Below are 18,164 nucleotides of genomic sequence, written 5' to 3'. Positions count from 1 at the left end.
TGTAGGAGAGGGTGTCAGTACATACTACTGATGGCGTAGGAGGACGTCAGAACATACTACTGAGGGTGTAGGAGAGGGTGTCAGTACATACTACCGATGGTGTAGGAGAGGATGTCAGTACATACTACTGAGGGTGCAGGGAGAGGGGCGTCAGTACACACTACTGATGGTGTAGGAGAGGACATGTTGTCTACATACTACTGAAGGGTGTAGGTGAGGACGTCAGTACATACTACTGATGGTGTAGGAGAGGGGTCAGTACACGTACATACTACTGAGGGTTTAGGAGAGGATGTTAGCCATGCTTATACTGCTATGTGGACATGTGTAGGAGAGGGCGTCAGTATATACTACTGAGGGGTGTAGGAAGAGGACGTCAGAACATACTACTGATGGTGTAGGAGAGGACGTCAGGTACATACTACTGAGGGGTGTAGGAGAGGACGTCAGTACATACTACTGAGGGGTGTAGGAGAGGGGCGTCAGTTACATGTAGCTACTGATGGGTGTAGGAGAGGCGTCAGTACATACTACTGAGGGTGTAGGAGAGGGCGTCAGTGCATATACTACTGAGGTGTGTAGGTGAGGGGGCGTCAGTACATACTACTGATGGTGTAGGAGAGGGACGTCAGTACATACTACTGAGGGTGTAGGAGAGGACGTCAGTACATACTACTGAGGGTGTAGGACAGGGCGTCAGTACATACTACTGAGGGGTGTAGGAGAGGGGCGTCAGTACATACTACTGAGGGTGTAGTACATGGCGTCAGTACACATACTACTGATGGTGTAGGAGAGGGCGTCAGTACATACTACTGAGGGTGTAGGAGAGGGACGTCAGTACATACTACTGAGGGTGTAGGAGAGGACGTCAGTACATACTACTGAGGGTGTAGGAGGCGTCAGTACATTCTACTGAGGGTGTGGGAGGGCGACAGTACATACTACTGAGGGTGTAGGAAAGGATGTTAATACATACTACTGAGGGGTGTAGGAGAGGGCGTCAGTATATACTACTGATGGTGTAGGAGAGGACGTCAGTACATACTACTGATGGTGTAGGAGAGGACGTCAGTACATACTACTGATGGTGTAGGAGAGGACGTCAGTACATACTACTGAGGGTGTAGGAGAGGGACGTCAGTACATGCTACTGAGGGTGTAGGAGGGAGGGCGTCAGTACATACTACTGAGGGTGTAGGAGGAGAGTACATACTACTGAGGTGTAGGAGGGACGTTTGGGCGTCAGTATATACTACTGAGGGTGTAGGAGAGGACGTCAGTACATACTACTGATGGTGTAGGAGAGGACGATCAGTACATACTACTGAGGGTGTAGGAGAGGACGTCAGTACATACTACTGAGGTGTAGGAGAGGGCGTCAGTACATACTACTGAGGGTGTAGGAGAGGGCGTCAGTACATACTACTGAGGGGTGTAGGAGAGGGAGGCGTCAGTACATACTACTCAGGGTGTAGGAGGAGGCGTCAGTATATACTACTGAGGGTGTGTAGGAGAGGGCGTCCAGTACATACTTCTGAGGGTTTAGGAGAGGGCGTCAGTACATACTACCGATGGTGTAGGAGAGGACGTCAGTACATACTACTACTGAGAAGTGTAGGAGAGAGGACGTCAGTACATACTGCTGAGGGTTTAGGTGAGGGACGTCAGTACATACTACTGAGGGTGTAGGAGAGAGCGACGTCGGTACATACTACTGAGGGTGTGGGAGAGGATGTTAATACATACTACTGAGGGTGTGGGAGGACTGATCAGTACAGCTACTACTGTGAGGTTGTAGGCGGGGCGTGTTTTTATACTACTGAGGTGTTGGAGGGCGATCAGGCTATGCTTCTGAGGGTTTAGGCGAGGACGTGTCTGTACATACTACTGAGGGTGTAGGAGAGGGACGTTAGCCACATACTACTGAGGGGTTTATGAGGGGGCGTCAGTACATACTATAGTTGTAGGAGAGGGCGTCAGTATTCTACTGTGTAGGAGAGGGACGTCAGTACATACTACTGAGGGTGTAGGAGAGGGCGTCAGTACACATACTACTGAGGGTGTAGGAGAGCGTGTCAGTGCATACTACTGAGGGTGTAGGAGAGGACGTCAGTACATACTACTGAGGGTGTAGGAGAGAGCGTCAGTGCATACATTACTGATGAATTGCAGGAGGCCGTCAGTACACCATCAGGGTATGGAAGGCGTCAGTACATACCACTGAGGGTGTAGGAGGGCGTCAGTACATACTACTGAGGGTGTAGGAGAGGACGTCAGTACATACTACTGAGGGTGTAGGAGAGGGCGTCAGTACATACTACTGAGGGTGTAGGAGAGAGCGTCAGTACATACTACTGAGGGTGTAGGAGAGGGCGTCAGTACATACTACTGAGGGTGTGGGAGAGGTTGATCAGTACATACTACTGAGGGTGTAGGAGAGGATCAGTACATACTACTGAGGGGTGTAGGAGAGAACGTCAGTACATACTACTGAGGTAGGTGTTAATGTCACATACCACTGAGGGTGTAGGAGAGGACGTCCAGTACATACTACTGAGGGTGTAGGGTGAGAGCGATGGTACATACCTGACCATACTACTGAGGGTGCAGGAGAGGGCGTCAGTACATACTACTGAGGGTGTAGGAGAGGACGTCAGTACATACTACTTACTGAGGGTGTAGGAGAGGTGAGCGCGTCAGTACATACTACTGAGGGTGTAGGAGAGGCGTCAGTACATACTACTGATGGTGTGGGAGGAGGGGCGTCAGTACATACTACTGAGGGGTGTAGGTGTTAATAGGTACTACTGAGCGTCAGTACATACTACTGAGGGTGTAGGAGAGGGCGTCAGTACATACTACTGAGGGTGTAGGAGAGGATGTCAATACATACTACTGAGGGTGTATCAATACATACTACTGAGGGTGTAGGAGAGGACGTCAGTACATACCACTGAGGGTGTAGGAGGACGTCAAGTACATACTACTGAGGGTGCGTCAGTACAACATACTACTGAGGGTGTAGGAGAGGGCGTCAGTACATACTACTGAGGGTGGAGAGCGTCAGTAGGAGGAGGACGTCAGTACACACTACTGAGGGTGTAGGAGAGATGTCAGTACATACCACACTACTGAGGGTGTAGGAGAGGACGTCAGTACATACTACCGAGGTTGTAGGAGAGGCGCGTCAGTGCATACTACTGAGGGTGTAGGAGGACGTCAGTACATACCACCGAGGGTGCAGGAGAGGGGGCGTCAGTATATACCCACTGAGGGTGTAGGAGAGGACGTCAGTACATACTACCGAGGGTGTAGGAAGAGGACGCCAATACACACCACCGAGGGCGGAGGAGAGACGTCAGCACATACTACCGAGGGCAATGTAGGAGAGGGTGTAGGCTAGAGGCGGTGGAGGGCGCCAGTACATACCACTGAGGGTGTAGGAGAGGGCGTCAGTACATACTACTGAGGGTGTAGGAGGAGACGTCAGTACATACCACTGAGGGTGTAGGAGAGGGACGTCAGCACATACTACTGAGGGTGTAGGAGAGGACGTCAGTACATACTACTGAGGGCGTAGGAGAGGGACGTCAGTACATACTACCTGAGGGTGTAGGAGAGAATACGTCAGTACATACCACTGAGTGTAGGTGAGGGTGTCAGTACACATACTACTGAGGGTGTAGGGCGTCAGTACATACTACCGAGGGTGTAGGAGAGAGCGTCAGTACATACTACTGAGGGTATGGGTGCAGAGGGACGTCAGTACATACCACTGAGGGTGTAGGGGAGGACGTCAGTACATACTACTGAGGGTGCTAGGAGAGGACGTCAGTAAGTATACCACTGAGGTGTAGGAGGGGCGTCAGTACATGCTACCGAGGGTGTAGGAGAGGAACGTCAGTGCATACCACTGAGGGTGTAGGAGAGGGCGTCAGCACATACCACTGAGGGGTGTAGGAGAGGGCGTCAGTGCATACTACTGAGGGTGTAGGAGAGGACGTCCAGTACATACTACTGAGGGTGTAGGAGAGGGCGTCAGTACATACCACCGAGGGTAGGAGGGCGTCAGTACATACCACTGAGGGTGTAGGAGAGGGGCGTCAGTACATACCACTGAGGGGTGTAGTAGAGGGACGTCAGTACATACTACTGAGGGTGTAGGAGAGCGTCAGTACATACTACTGAGGGTGTGAGGTCAGAGGAGGGCGTCAGTACATACTACTGAGGGGTGTAGGAGAGGGGCGTCAGTACATGCTACTGAGGGTGTGAGGGTGTAGGAGGACGTCAGTACATACTACTGAGGGTGTAGGAGAGGGGCGTCAGTACATACTACTGAGGCGTAGGAGGCGTAGGAGGGGGTGTCAGTATACTGCTACTGAGGGTTTAGGGAGAGGCGTCAGTACATACCACTGAGGATGTAGGAGAGGACGTCAGATACATACACACTACTGAGGGTGTAGGAGAGGGCGTCAGTACACTACTGCACTGAGGGTGTAGGAGAGGGCGTCAGTACATACTACTGAGGGTGTAGGAGAGGACGTCAGAGGGGGTACATACCACTGAGGGTGTAGGAGAGGATGTCAATACATACTACTGAGAGGTGTAGGAGAGGTGTCAGAGACATACCACTGAGGGTGTAGGAGAGGATGTCGAGTACACATACTACTGAGGGTGTAGGAGAGGACGTCAGTACATACCACTGAGGGTGTAGGAGAGGGACGTCAGTACATACTACTGAGGGTGTAGGAGAGGGGCGTCAGTACATGCTACTGAGGGTGTAGGAGAGGAGCGTCAGTACATACTACTGAGGGTGTAGGAGAGGACGTCAGTACATACTACTGAGGGTGTAGGAGAGGACGTCAGTACATACTACTGAGGGTGTGGGAGAGGGGCGTCAGTACATACTACTGAGGGTGTAGGAGAGGGACGTCAGTACATACTACTGAGGGTGTAGGAGAGGGCGTCAGTACATACTACTGAGGGTGTAGGTGAGGAGGACGTCAGTACATACTACTGAGGGTGTAGGAGAGTAGGAGAGCGTCAGTACATACTACTGAGGGTGTAGGAGAGAGCGTCAATACATACTACTGAGGGTGTAGGAGAGGACGTCGTCACATACTACTGAGGGTGTAGGAGAGGGACGTCAGTATACTACTGAGGGTGTAGGAGAGGGGCGTCAGTACACATGTTACTGAGGGTGTAGGAGGTCAGTAGAGGTGTCAGTACATACTACTGAGGGGTGTAGGAGAGGGCGTCAGTACATACTACTGAGGGTGTAGGAGAGCGTCAGTACATACTACTGAGGGTGTAGGAGAGGACGTCAGTATATACTACTGAGGGTGTAGGAGAGACGTCAGTACACATACTACCGAGGGTGTAGGAGAGGACGTCAGTACATACTACTGAGGGTGTAGGAGAGACGTCAGTACACATACTACTGAGGGTGTAGGAGAGGGCGTCAGTACATACTACTGATGGTGTAGGAGAGGCGTCATGCATATACTACTGTGTACAGAGCGTACTACTGAGGTGTAGGAGAGGGACGTCAGTACATACTACTGGTGGAAGGAGAGGGCGTCAGTACATACTTACTGAGGGTGTAGGCGTCAGATGTGGTACAGTGCATACTACTGAGGGTGTAGGAGAGGGACGTCAGTACATACTACTGAGGGTGTAGGAGAGCGTCGTCAGTACATACTACTGAGGGGTGTAGGAGAGTGGTGAGTAGGGGGCGTCAGTACATACTACTGAGGGTGTAGGAGAGGGAGGGCGTCAGTACATACTACTGACTGAGGGGTGTGGAGAGAGGGACGTCAAAATACATACTACTGAGGGTGTAGGAGAGGGAGCGTCAGTACACACTACTGAGGGTGTAGGAGAGGACGTCAGTACATACTACTGAGGGTGTAGGAGAGGACGTCAGTACATACCACTGAGGGTGTAGGAGAGGCGTCAGTACATACTACTGAGGGTGTAGCAAGGAGAGGATGTCAGTACATACTACTGAGGGTAGGAAGTGGAGGAGGGCGTCAGCAACATACTACTGAGGGTGTAGGAGAGGATGTCATACTACTACCGACTGAGGGTGTAGGAGAGGGACGTCAGTACATACTACTGAGGGTGTGGCGTAGGAGCAGGAGAGGGTGTGGGACGTCGAGTACATACTACTGATGGTGTGGGAGGAGGATTACACATGTCAGTACGTGTTATACTACTGAGGGTGTAGGAGAGGGGACGTCAGTACACATACTACTGAGAGGGTGTAGGAGGAGAGGACGTCAGTACATACTACTGAGGGTGTAGGAGGGCGTCAGGGTACGAGGGTGTAGGAGAGGACATCAGTACATACTACTGAGGGTGTAGGAGAGGACGTCAGGTACATACTACTGAGGTGGTGTAGGAGAGGGGCGTCATCACCACCGTGTGAGGAGACATCACTACTGAGGGTGTAGGAGAGGACGTCAGTACAGGCACCGACTAGAGAGGTGTAGGGAGAGGGAGGACGTCAGTACATACTACTGAGGGTGTAGGTGAGAGGACGTCAGTACATACTACTGAGGGTGTAGGGTGAGGATGTTAGTACATACTACTGAGGGTGTAGGAGAGGGCGTCAGTACATACTACTGAGGGTGTAGGAGAGGACGTCAGTACATACTACTGAGGGTGTAGGAGAGGACGTCAGTACATACTACTGAGGGTGTAGGAGAGGACGTCAGTACATACTACTGAGGGTGTAGGAGAGGAGACGCGTCAGTACATGCTACTGAGGGTGTAGGAGAGGACGTCAGTACATACCACTGAGGGTGTAGGAGAGGACGTCCAGTACATACCACTGAGGGTGTAGGAGAGGGCGTCAGTACATACTACTGAGGGTGGGAGGGTGTTGGGGGTGTAGGAGAGGCCGTCAGTACATACTACTGAGGGTGTAGGAGAGGACGTCAGTACATACTACTGAGGGTGTAGGAGAGGGGGCGTCAGTACATACTACTGAGGGGTGTAGGAGGAGCGTCAGTACATACTACCGAGGGTGTAGGAGAGGGGCACGTCAGTACATACTACTGAGGGTGTAGGAGAGGACGTCAGCACATACCTACTGAGGGTGTAGGAGAGGAATTGTAGGAGAGGACGTCAGTACATACTACTGAGGGTGTAGGAGAGGGCGTCAGTGCATACTACTGAGGGTGTAGGAGAGGACGTCAGTACATACTACTGAGGGTTGTAGGTGAGGGCGTCAGTACATACTACTGAGGGTGTAGGAGAGGGCGTCAGTACATACCACTGAGGGTGTGGGAGAGGACGTCAGTACACACCTACTGAGGGTGTAGGAGAGGACGTCAGTACATACACTGAGGGTGTGGGAGAGAGTGAGGAGGAGTAGGTGAGGGCGTCAGTACATACTACTGAGGGTGTAGGAGAGGGCGTCAGTACATACTACTGAGGGTGTAGGAGAGGACGTCAGTACATACTACTGAGGGTGTAGGTGAGGGCGTCAGTACATACTACTGAGGGTGTAGGTGAGGGCGTCAGTACATACTACTGATGGTGTAGGAGAGGACGTCAGTACATACTACTGAGGGTGTAGGAGAGGACGTCAGTACATACTACTGAGGGTGTAGGTGAGGCGTCCAGTACATACTACTGATGGCGTAGGAGAAGGACGTCAGTACATACTACTGATGGGTGTAGGAGAGGACGTCAGTACATACTACTGAGGGTGTAGGAGAGAGGACGTCAGTACATACTACTGAGGGTGGGGCGTCAGTACACTACTGAGGGTGTGGGGAGAGGATGTTAGCCACATACTACTGAGGGTGTAGGAGGGCGTCAGCACATACTTACCGAGGGCAGGCGAGGACGTCAGTACATACTATTGACGGTGTAGGAGAGGACGTCAGTACATACCACTGAGGGCGTGTAGGAGGAGGTGTCAGTACATACTACTGAGGGTGTAGGTGAGGGCGTCAGTACATACTACTGAGGGTGTAGGAGAGGACGTCAGTGCATACTACTGAGGGTGTAGGAGAGGGCGTCAGTACATACTACTGATGGTGTAGGAGAGGACGTCAGTACATACTACTGAGGGTGTAGGAGAGGACGTCAGTACATACTACTGAGGGTGTAGGAGAGGACGTCAGTACATACTACTGAGGGTGTAGGAGAGGGTGTCAGTACATACTACTGAGGGTGTAGGTGAGGGCGTCAGTACATACTACTGATGGCGTAGGAGAGGACGTCAGAACATACTACTGATGGTGTAGGAGAGGGCGTCAGTACATGCTACTGAGGGTGTAGGAGAGGACGTCAGTACATACTACTGAGGGTGTAGGAGGAGGTGTCAGTACATACTACTGAGGGTGTAGGAGAGGATGTTAATACATACTACTGAGGGTGTAGGAGAGGGCAGGCGTCAGTATACATACTACTGATGGTGTAGGAGAGGGCGTCAGTACATACTACTGAGGGTGTAGGAGAGGACGTCAGTACATACTACTGAGGGTGTAGGGTAGAGGGCGTCAGTACATGCTACTGAGGGTGTAGGAGAGGATGATAGTACATACCACTGAGGGTGTAGGAGAGGGCGTCAGTATATACTACTGAGGGTGTAGGAGAGGACGTCAGTACATACTACTGAGGTGTAGGAGAGGATGTTACCATACGATGTGCATAATACATATTACTGAGGGTGTAGGAGGGATGTCAATACATACTACTGAGGCGTGTGAGGAGGAGACGTCAGTAGTACATACTACTGAGGGTGTAGGAGAGGGTGTGGAGAGGTGTCGTCAGTACATACTACTGAGGGTGTAGGAGGACGTCAGTACATATTACTGATGGTGTAGGTGAGGGCGTCAGTACATACTACTGATGGTGTAGGAGAGGACGTCAGTACATACTACTGAGGGTGTAGGAGAGGGCGTCAGTACATACTACTGAGGGTGTAGGAGAGGACGTCAGTATATACTACCGAGGGTGTAGGAGAGGACGTCAGTATACTACTGACAGTACATACTACTGAGGGTGTAGGAGAGGGCGTCAGTATATACTACTGAGGGTGTAGGAGAGGGTGTCAGTATATACTACTGAGGGTGTAGGAGAGGGCGTCAGTATATACTACCGATGGTGTAGGAGAGGACGTCAGTATATACTACTGAGGGTGTAGGAGAGGGCGTCAGAACATACTACTGAGGGTGTAGGAGAGGGCGTCAGTACATACTACTGATGGTGTAGGAGAGGGCGTCAGTACATACTACTGAGGGTGTAGGAGAGGACGTCAGTACATACTACTGAGGGTGTAGGAGAGGATGTTAATACATACTACTGAGGGAGTAGGTGAGGGCGTCGGGACCATCAGGGTCGAACACAGTGTACATCCCGTAGATTACTGTTCCAACCGGGTATTCTTCCAGCATTGTGTTGTCAGCATTGACGGTGATGACCGGTGCCTCGTCTTTGCTATTTGTCACCTTCACTGTCAAGGCGGACGATGTGTTGTATACACTGTCGCTTGCACTGGTTGCAGAAATACGGAAACCTCAGAAATACGTAAAACATCTAATGCATGAACAAAACATAAATAATGATATTTCTGAAGAAGAAGTGATATAGACGGCTTTACGTTTTGCAGACCAGAATACAGGAAACAATAATGTTGAAACCATTGCTGGGGAAGTTACCCGTTTACCACATTCACAAGGTCAGCTGAACTACTCACGTTATGCCAATGTTGTAGCAAGTAGTAGTTTCGTAATCAATGCTCTGCTTGATCGAGATGGTTTTACCCGAAACATCAAAGAAAGAGAGATAGGCCCCGGTCAATGTTAAAGTAACCGGGTCGCCATCCTCATCACTGACATTAACATCAATAACAGCAGCTCCAACTTGAGCCGATTCATCCACTGTAGTCTCATATACGGGGCTGTCGAAAGTCGGCGCGTTATCATTTGCGGCAGCCAGCCTGACCTTCTGCGTTGCCGTGGCCTCCAGAGGTGATGATCCACTATCCACTGCCTTGAGAACGATGTCGTAGCTGGTAACACTTGCGTCGTTATTCAGTGTCGTGGCTACCCGGAGTTCCCCCGTCTCGGGGACGATATGAAACGTCCCAGGAGCACTTGCGGACGTGTCTTTAACACGAATTATTGTGGTTAATTCTGTATTGTGGTATGATGTGCTATTCTTTAGTTCCAAAACTTACGAATCATGAAAGGGAAAATAGGTGCTGGTCACACATGGATGGTAGTTTGAACCACAGACCCGAGCGAAGTAAGCCTGTTGATCGCGCCAGAGGTTTTACACACTCCGTCCAAAGCTACACGAACAACCGTCCGTTCTACATTCTATTCTTTTAGATAGTTACTTACATTTTTCAAATTAATAAACCTACAACCTACTGATATAGGTCACTCACCCGAGGTAACGGAGACGATTTCATATTTGACAACACCATCAATCCCAGCGTCATCGTCTGTGGCGACGTATGTGACAAGGCTTTCACCTGGAGCGGCATCTTCACTTACAGACACCTCAGGGAAGTTGCCACCCGTGAGTGCGGGAGACAGAAACACCGGAGTATGTTCATTCTTGCCGGTTACCTAGGCAAATAGATTCTCACAGTTACGAAACACGAACGCACATGTGTCTCTGTGTTTATGTCGATGTGTGTTTGCCTATTTCCGTACAAATGCATTTTCTCAAGTCAATTAAGTTTTAAAGTACAAGTTCAGGGTATCGTGCAGAGGTTAAATTTTCTACACCCTACTTATATTAATATTTTTACCTCCGCAACGATAGTGATGTGTCCGGTGTTAGCTGGGCCTGCAGACGGTACGTCGTAGACATCGAGAGTGAGATAGTAGGTGTAGTTGCTGTCACGAAGGGCTTCGTAGTCTATCATGCTAGTGTCCGCAAAGATATCGAATCCTGTATTCGAGAAGACCAAAGCGCTGTTTCCACCGGTTATATCTGCGCTCACTTTAGCGTTGTCCCCGCTGTCGGCGTCAGTACATGTCATTTCCAGGACTTTCACATCTAGAAGTAAAGTCATCAACAGCTGGCACCATGATATGCACATTCAACATGTAAAGCCTACATGTACTGGACATGTTATGCAAGTGGTAATTCGCCGACAACGGGTATGTAAACTAACTTGTATATATGATACTGGCATTGTACTGGATTTGGGGTCAGCACCGTTTGCCATAATGTACTGAGGAATAAGTGTGATGAACATGAGGAACATCACTGGGACAAGAACAAATGCATGATTATCTGACAAGAAAAAGGCTGGTCTGAGAAGTTTGGCAATAACCATAACATGATAACCATCGCTTATCTCACACCCATTTTATCACATCCTATAACTCTGCCGTCATTTAGACTATGGAATTACGATAAGCTGCAGTTGAAACATGTGAACAGCAATATATTGTTGTACGTCGTGCAAAAACCTACTACCAGTTCCCGCCTCTTCCACGTTTATAAAATATATGTCTTTATCACATGAGGGGGCGTTGTCGTTAATGTCAGTAACTGTAATGCTCAAGTCGCCGGTTGCTGTCAGCCCACTAGGATCCGTAACATTTAAGGTGAAGGTCAAGGCACTGTCTCTGAGGCTCTCTCTATCCACGCGAGATTTGATCAGTAGTACCCCTTCAGCATCAACCTTGAAGAATGCTTCGTCATTGCCTGAAACAGTAAGCAGTGACGGTAATACCAATGCGACACTGAAATCAGAGAAACTCGGCTTGGCGGTCGCCTACCTGAAACTGCGTAAGTAAATGTCTGACTGTCTGGGTCCTCCACGACGAAGAAGCCTCCCAGCTTGTAGTCGAGCGGCTGCTCCTCCAGCATGGCCAGATCACTGTTGATAGTCAGGGTTGGAGCTGTGTCATCCACGTCAGTTATTTCCAAGTTAAAGGATGCGTTGGTTATTTCGGCACCATCGTACACACTAAAGGATGACAGAGAAATAGAGCTAAAAACGTTAACTTTATCAAATTCCATTGAATGTCATATATTATTGTGTGGCAAAATGAACATGGTTCTAACTTCTACCTTTGTATCAACTCTACAACCACACGAAAAGGGAATAATTGAGATACTAAGACAAATTGAGTACATTCTATGGCGCTAGGTTCAAGCATATGCGCCCATAGCACAACAAATTATATTAAAGCAATATGATCTGTGAGAGCATTTTCGAAGAACGTATACCTTTCGGATTTATATGAACAGATGAATTAATAACACGATGGTGCTGTGATATGTTTATAACAATTTGTTATAACAAGAACTTAGAACACCCTCTGTGTATGCAACAAATGAAGGGCTTAGAGAACTGTTGTCATGAGTGAGAGAGATGCGCCGTAGACAGTCACAGCGAGTGGCAATATTCTGTATGTATTAGAGTTTTGCAATTAGATTCTTCAGATCACAGTAGTCCATGTGAAACAGTATTGTGGCCACTGTGGTTTAACCCTTGGCAGTGTCTTTTCTGATAACACTTTAAATAGTTATGAAATACATACAACTGTTTCATTCAAACAGTTTAATTGTATATTCACTTACGCCAATACTACGGAATAGTAGCTCCTGGTTTCATAGTCGAAGGTTGTGTTGGTTCTCAGTGTGTCATCAGTATAGTCAATGGTATAGATGTTGGAATCTGAGCTCAACTCTGCCCATAGCAAAGTGTCATTTTCAAGGTCGGTCCCTTTGAATCCCAGGATGACGGAGTCGATGGGGGAGTCCTCGCTTAGACTAGTCACTGTGAGACCGCTAGGATCAGGGTGCGTGATCTCAGGTGGATTATCTAAAACAACAGCGTATATAGGTTCTTGGCATTATATGTAGGACTAACTGTTACAGAGGAATATTTTCAATCAAACATTAGCAACTTATATTGTGAACAATAAAAATAAATGGAATGGGTGTCCCGCACTGAAATGTATTTGATGACGTTATAGTTCAGTACATAATCAATGCCAGCTTGTTTGAGAGAACAGCTTCAAGTCTTTGAAATGTTTTTATACAACCAATCAGATGGTATTTTACAGTGGATAGTATTTTACTATTGAGAGACTGATCTACCTTTGAGAGAATAGTTAGTAGTACAATGTTTACCTATGTAGAACTGCCAGTCCACGTACACGTTATCGACGTTGACGGATACCTTTGCGTATCGCAGGTTGAACACCCCGTTATTGTCATTGAGGTTATAGTCCATATACATGAAGGCATCCTCCCCGACGATGTTGCCATTCCCGACCTGGAAGCCTCCCACGTTATCCCACTGCGCCCAGAACACCTTGTACTCGTTACAATTCAAGTGTTCCTTAACTTCATAGCCTCCAGGAGAGCAGCCACTGCTGTCGCAGTGGGTGCTTGCAAACATGATGGAGTAGGTGTTTTCGGCGTCACCGAGACGCACATATACGTAGCTTCCTGAGTCAGCATATTGGTAGAATACTATATCTGCACCTTTGCAACCAAGGACCGCAAAGATCAAGGATGTCTTTCCGATGATGGTCACATCCAGATTGAGCAGTTCATACCATGCAGTGCTGTCGACAGTGATACCGGACCAACGATCTTTGGAGATAAAACAGATAAACAGTATAATGGACGACTGTATATGTATGTATGTGTGTGTATGTGTGTGTATGTGTGTATGTATGTATGTATGTATGTATGTATGTATGTATGTATGTATGTATGTATGTATGTATGTATGTATGTATGTATGTATGTATGTATGTATGTATGTATGTATGTATGTATGTATGTATGTATGCATGCATGCATGTATGTGCTTGCGTGCGTGCTTGCGTGTGTGTGTGTCTCTCTGTGTGTGCATATACATATGTACGTGCGTGTCCGTGCGTACGTGCGTGCATGTCCAATATATAGCAGGTACTATGTTAGATATGATCAACACATAACTGACTTATATACTTGGTCAATATACTATTGTTTAGATTGGTGTTTTCCAGTTTATCAGTTTGCACCATGGCAAGCAGGGTTGTTCACCACACTATTGTGTTCACAAACATTTCGTGAGGTTAATTCAACCAGGAACGGCATTATTTGATATATTATTATCATCTTGTCATCCTGTATTGTATACACCACACAAAAGTCTCGACTAACACGATTTGTACTCCTACTGTATGATATTTATGATACACTCAGGTCATTATCCCTGTATATTCACACGAGGTCCATGTACTGTGAGGTACTGGTGGAACTTACATCCGCTCGTGTCCTTGTAGCAGATAAGTGCAAGTGTGGCAAGGAGTATATGTTTGACCAACATGTTGTCTCCGTCGATGCTGCGACCTAAACGGTAGAAATACAGCCGATTATAGGTGCATATATTGACAAGTAACCCAATAAGTGAATATAAGAATATTACGTAGTGATAAAAAAATAATTACCGATAATTGTACAGCTGGATCAAATCTAAAATTTCGATAAAATTATTACAATGGCATCACGGCTATAACAGTCTGTTTGCAGTAAAACGTACCGAAGAATTTCACTTTAAACCAAAAAGTAACTCGAATAAAGTGAAAATAAAAATGCGAATCCTCATGATTTTACCTTGCCAGTTGAACATTTAAATCTCAGAATTTTATTCAACCTAGGATAAAAGTTGTTTAACAAACGATCATAGTTTCAAATGGCTATTATTGGTTTGTATTACAAAGGGGTATGCACATTAAATGGAACACCGAGAACAAGTAGGGTTGGTCTAAGTTAACGCTCATCACGTACCGCACGTGCATTTGTTTCACAGTTCCAACTACTGTGCTTACCCCCTTGTAATACAAACCATTAATAGCAATTTGAATCTATGAGGATTCGCAATCTTCATTTCACATTATTTGATTTACTTTTATATGAGGATTAGCGATCTTCATTTCACATTATTTGATTTACTTTTTTGTTTAAAGTGAAATTCATCGGTACGTTTTCACTGCAAACAGACTATAGTACACTCCTGAAACATTACACAACCAAAATTATTTTGTGGGTGCGGTTTGGCAGCGTCCAAGGGCTATACGATTGTGAGTTCGAACCCCGGTTTCGCCTGTAGATAATCCTTCGTTTGAGAGCAATACACCGATGTTCGTGAGCATCATCACAGTGGTAAACGGCTAAACTCTTCACCACTAGGGACTTCCCTCTCATATTATTCTGCCACGACATGATACAAGTTATTGGTATTTGTTAGACACATGCATATTGTTTCCTCTTTCTTATATATAAAAGAATGTGTTCAGGAAAGTTCGTTCAATGAAATTGCTTGATGTCTACCCAACTGATGTTATTTTGTCTGAAGGATTTCTCATACATTGTTCTCAGCCAACATATGGGTCAGGATTTGTCGCATTTATCTAAGTACAGTGATTCTTTATTCTGGCATTACGTCAATTCACTATCGTTTCTAATAATAACACTTGCTTTTACAATGTTTCTGTCGATTCAATGCACTGATCGTATGATCTTGCAACACTATGAAAAGCGCTGGAGTCATTCTCTATGGTGATGACAGAGCATTGTCATACATTTTACAAATGCGTCCTTCCATCAAGTCGATCTGCAGTTAATTCAGAGGAGCAAACATAACAAAACATTCCCTCCTTTTGCAGTGATGATAACTATGGACAATTCAGATTTCACAATCTTCACAAAATCTGATCTTCACAAAATCAAAGTCAGTCATATGGGAGGCAATCCCGGCCCACAGCAACAATGAATTGCTCCAAGTTATTCCGTTGTGCAGATTCGTTGTTAATCGACTTTAGGCCGAATAGTGGACCATACCCCGTGGTTTCAAATTCCAAATTCTCGAATTCGAGTTTGCTACGAAGCTATGTTGTGTGCTCTGTGGAGAACAACGGACATCTGACAGATCGTCAAGCTGTATAACCGACCGATAGTAAGCGATTTCGGAAGTTCTGTTGGACAAACAAACAAATGAAGTCTTGTGATTGTCAGGTGTTGACACTCGTGATCGACCTGACGTCCTTAGTTTGATGATGCTGTCTGGCCAAGCGGCTGATGGATAAGAACCAACATCACTTCAGAGAGAGAGAGAGCGAGAGCGAGAGAGAGAGTCTCTCTCTCTCGAGATCATCATTTGGCCAATTCAAGCAGAAATTCAAATCCATCCTCATATAGAAACTCGGGAGACAGAAGATCAAGTGGATGCCTATGTCTTGCTGAACGTGTTGTCCCTACATTCCACATAGATGCCATCAATTAGGGCAACCAGCATGTTGTTTTCTCGTTAAACTTGTGATGACATCTATTTTCAGTTCTGAAAAATTATCCTCGTACGGACACGTAACAACATATACCACAATAAGGGAACCAATGATCTGAATGCGACAGTCGGTTGACTTACCATTTGTTACATTTGAGATTAAGCTTCCTCAGTAACGTACAGATTCCAGTACGCTAGGGGGCTCAGTCCCATGGGGGATAATCCCAAACATAGCATAAGGTTTGACCACTTTCTGAACGGCATTGTGTATCCAATCATCGAGGCGTACGTTTATTGAACCTTGGCGTGACAATTGAACGCAACAAACAATAGCCACAGTAAGCGAGCAATATCCAATGCTGAGAAAGAAGAGAAGCGTGATAGGGCCAAAAGGGGGGTTCCCGTTTTGCCGGACGTTTTTGTTCGGAATAAAAAATCACTGATGCGCGATAATCCCTATAACAATAGGGGATTAACTTATAGTCTGTTTCGATCAAACAAACGGTCTAACACACTATACTTTATCTCGATGTTTTTATTTCAGCAATTCAGTTTGGTATATTTTCTCTCCTACACATTAGGTACATTTTCAGAAAATGGTTACTGAAGACATAAATAGATATATTTGTTTTCATAAATATACAGAAATATACAAATATACACATATACAGAAATATACAGAATTATAAAGAAATATACAGAAATATACAGAATTATTCCAACCAGGTCTGAGATAATATCCCTATATGCTTTTGGGGTGTAAGCCCCATTCACGAGACGCAACTTCAGCACTGCAAGACGATCATCCAGGGCTCGATACAGCTTCTTCCTGGGACGTCTGGAACCGCCGTTCTGCAGCTGAGAAATTGTAATGTCCACACTGGACTGCTGCTAGAAGGTCTACAAACTTGAACAAGTTTGGATGACAGGCTGACAGAGCATTTATATGAGAGTGCCAACCTTCTACGTGATTGGTCGTTCTAGGTATGAAAGTGGTTCCAGAGCAGCAGCTCGCCACCCTCAACCCACTGCTCGGTGACGTAGTTGGCAAACCGTTGCACACCCTGGTCATTCAGATCAACACTCTCTAGTGCATGAAGCAAAAAGTTCTCGACATCACACACCCTAACCAAAGGTAGTGCTAATGCACGCCTGACAAATGTACGCACGTTGTCATCATTCTTGTAAGCTCCCTTCAGTCCATAGTTTCTTGCATGTTTCACCAGGGCCTGTTTGTAGTGGAACAAACAGCCCTTAAGCTCACACTGGAACACTACCTTTGCTGCATTCTGCGCACCTTTCTCAAAATCACTGAAGAACGTTGAAGGTCGGAGATTGATGTTGTGCTCAGCTGCCTTCTGCTTGAGAAGTCTAAAGAAATCTGCATATGTTGATTATTACTTGTCAGGCAGTAGGCCATACACTAGAGGAAACATTTTCCCCTCAACAAAAGCATGTATAGTATAGTAAAGATTTGATAGAATACAGGACACGTGCTAAAAGTACCATCACAATAATATACATCAGCAACAGCAAGGTGGCGAAGGTTTTCATCCGTAGCAAATATCATGATCTTGTTGTGGTCAGTAGCATGGAGCAGGAAGTCTGTGTTGGTAGCCGTCATGGTGAAGTTGTCGGGGAGATCGATGTCGGCGCGCCGGCGTGGCAGGTTTGGCATTTCCTTGGCTCGAGATCGGTACAGGCTGGAATGAATACCGTAGAAAGTGGGCACTGAAGGCACTGCTTCGGGAACATCTCTCCGGAGTTCTGGAAACAAAAACAACATATATAACAAATAAAATAGAATATAAAATTATAACATATGATATCTTACTGACTTGATATTCCATATACAAAATCCATTGCACATTTCAGTATCTCAGTTATA

Source organism: Haliotis rubra, unplaced genomic scaffold (assembly GCF_003918875.1).
Source record: "Haliotis rubra isolate DU_JTF1 unplaced genomic scaffold, ASM391887v1 Scf1654, whole genome shotgun sequence".
Taxonomy (NCBI): domain Eukaryota; kingdom Metazoa; phylum Mollusca; class Gastropoda; order Lepetellida; family Haliotidae; genus Haliotis; species Haliotis rubra.
Note: the sequence above shows the minus strand (reverse complement) of the source record.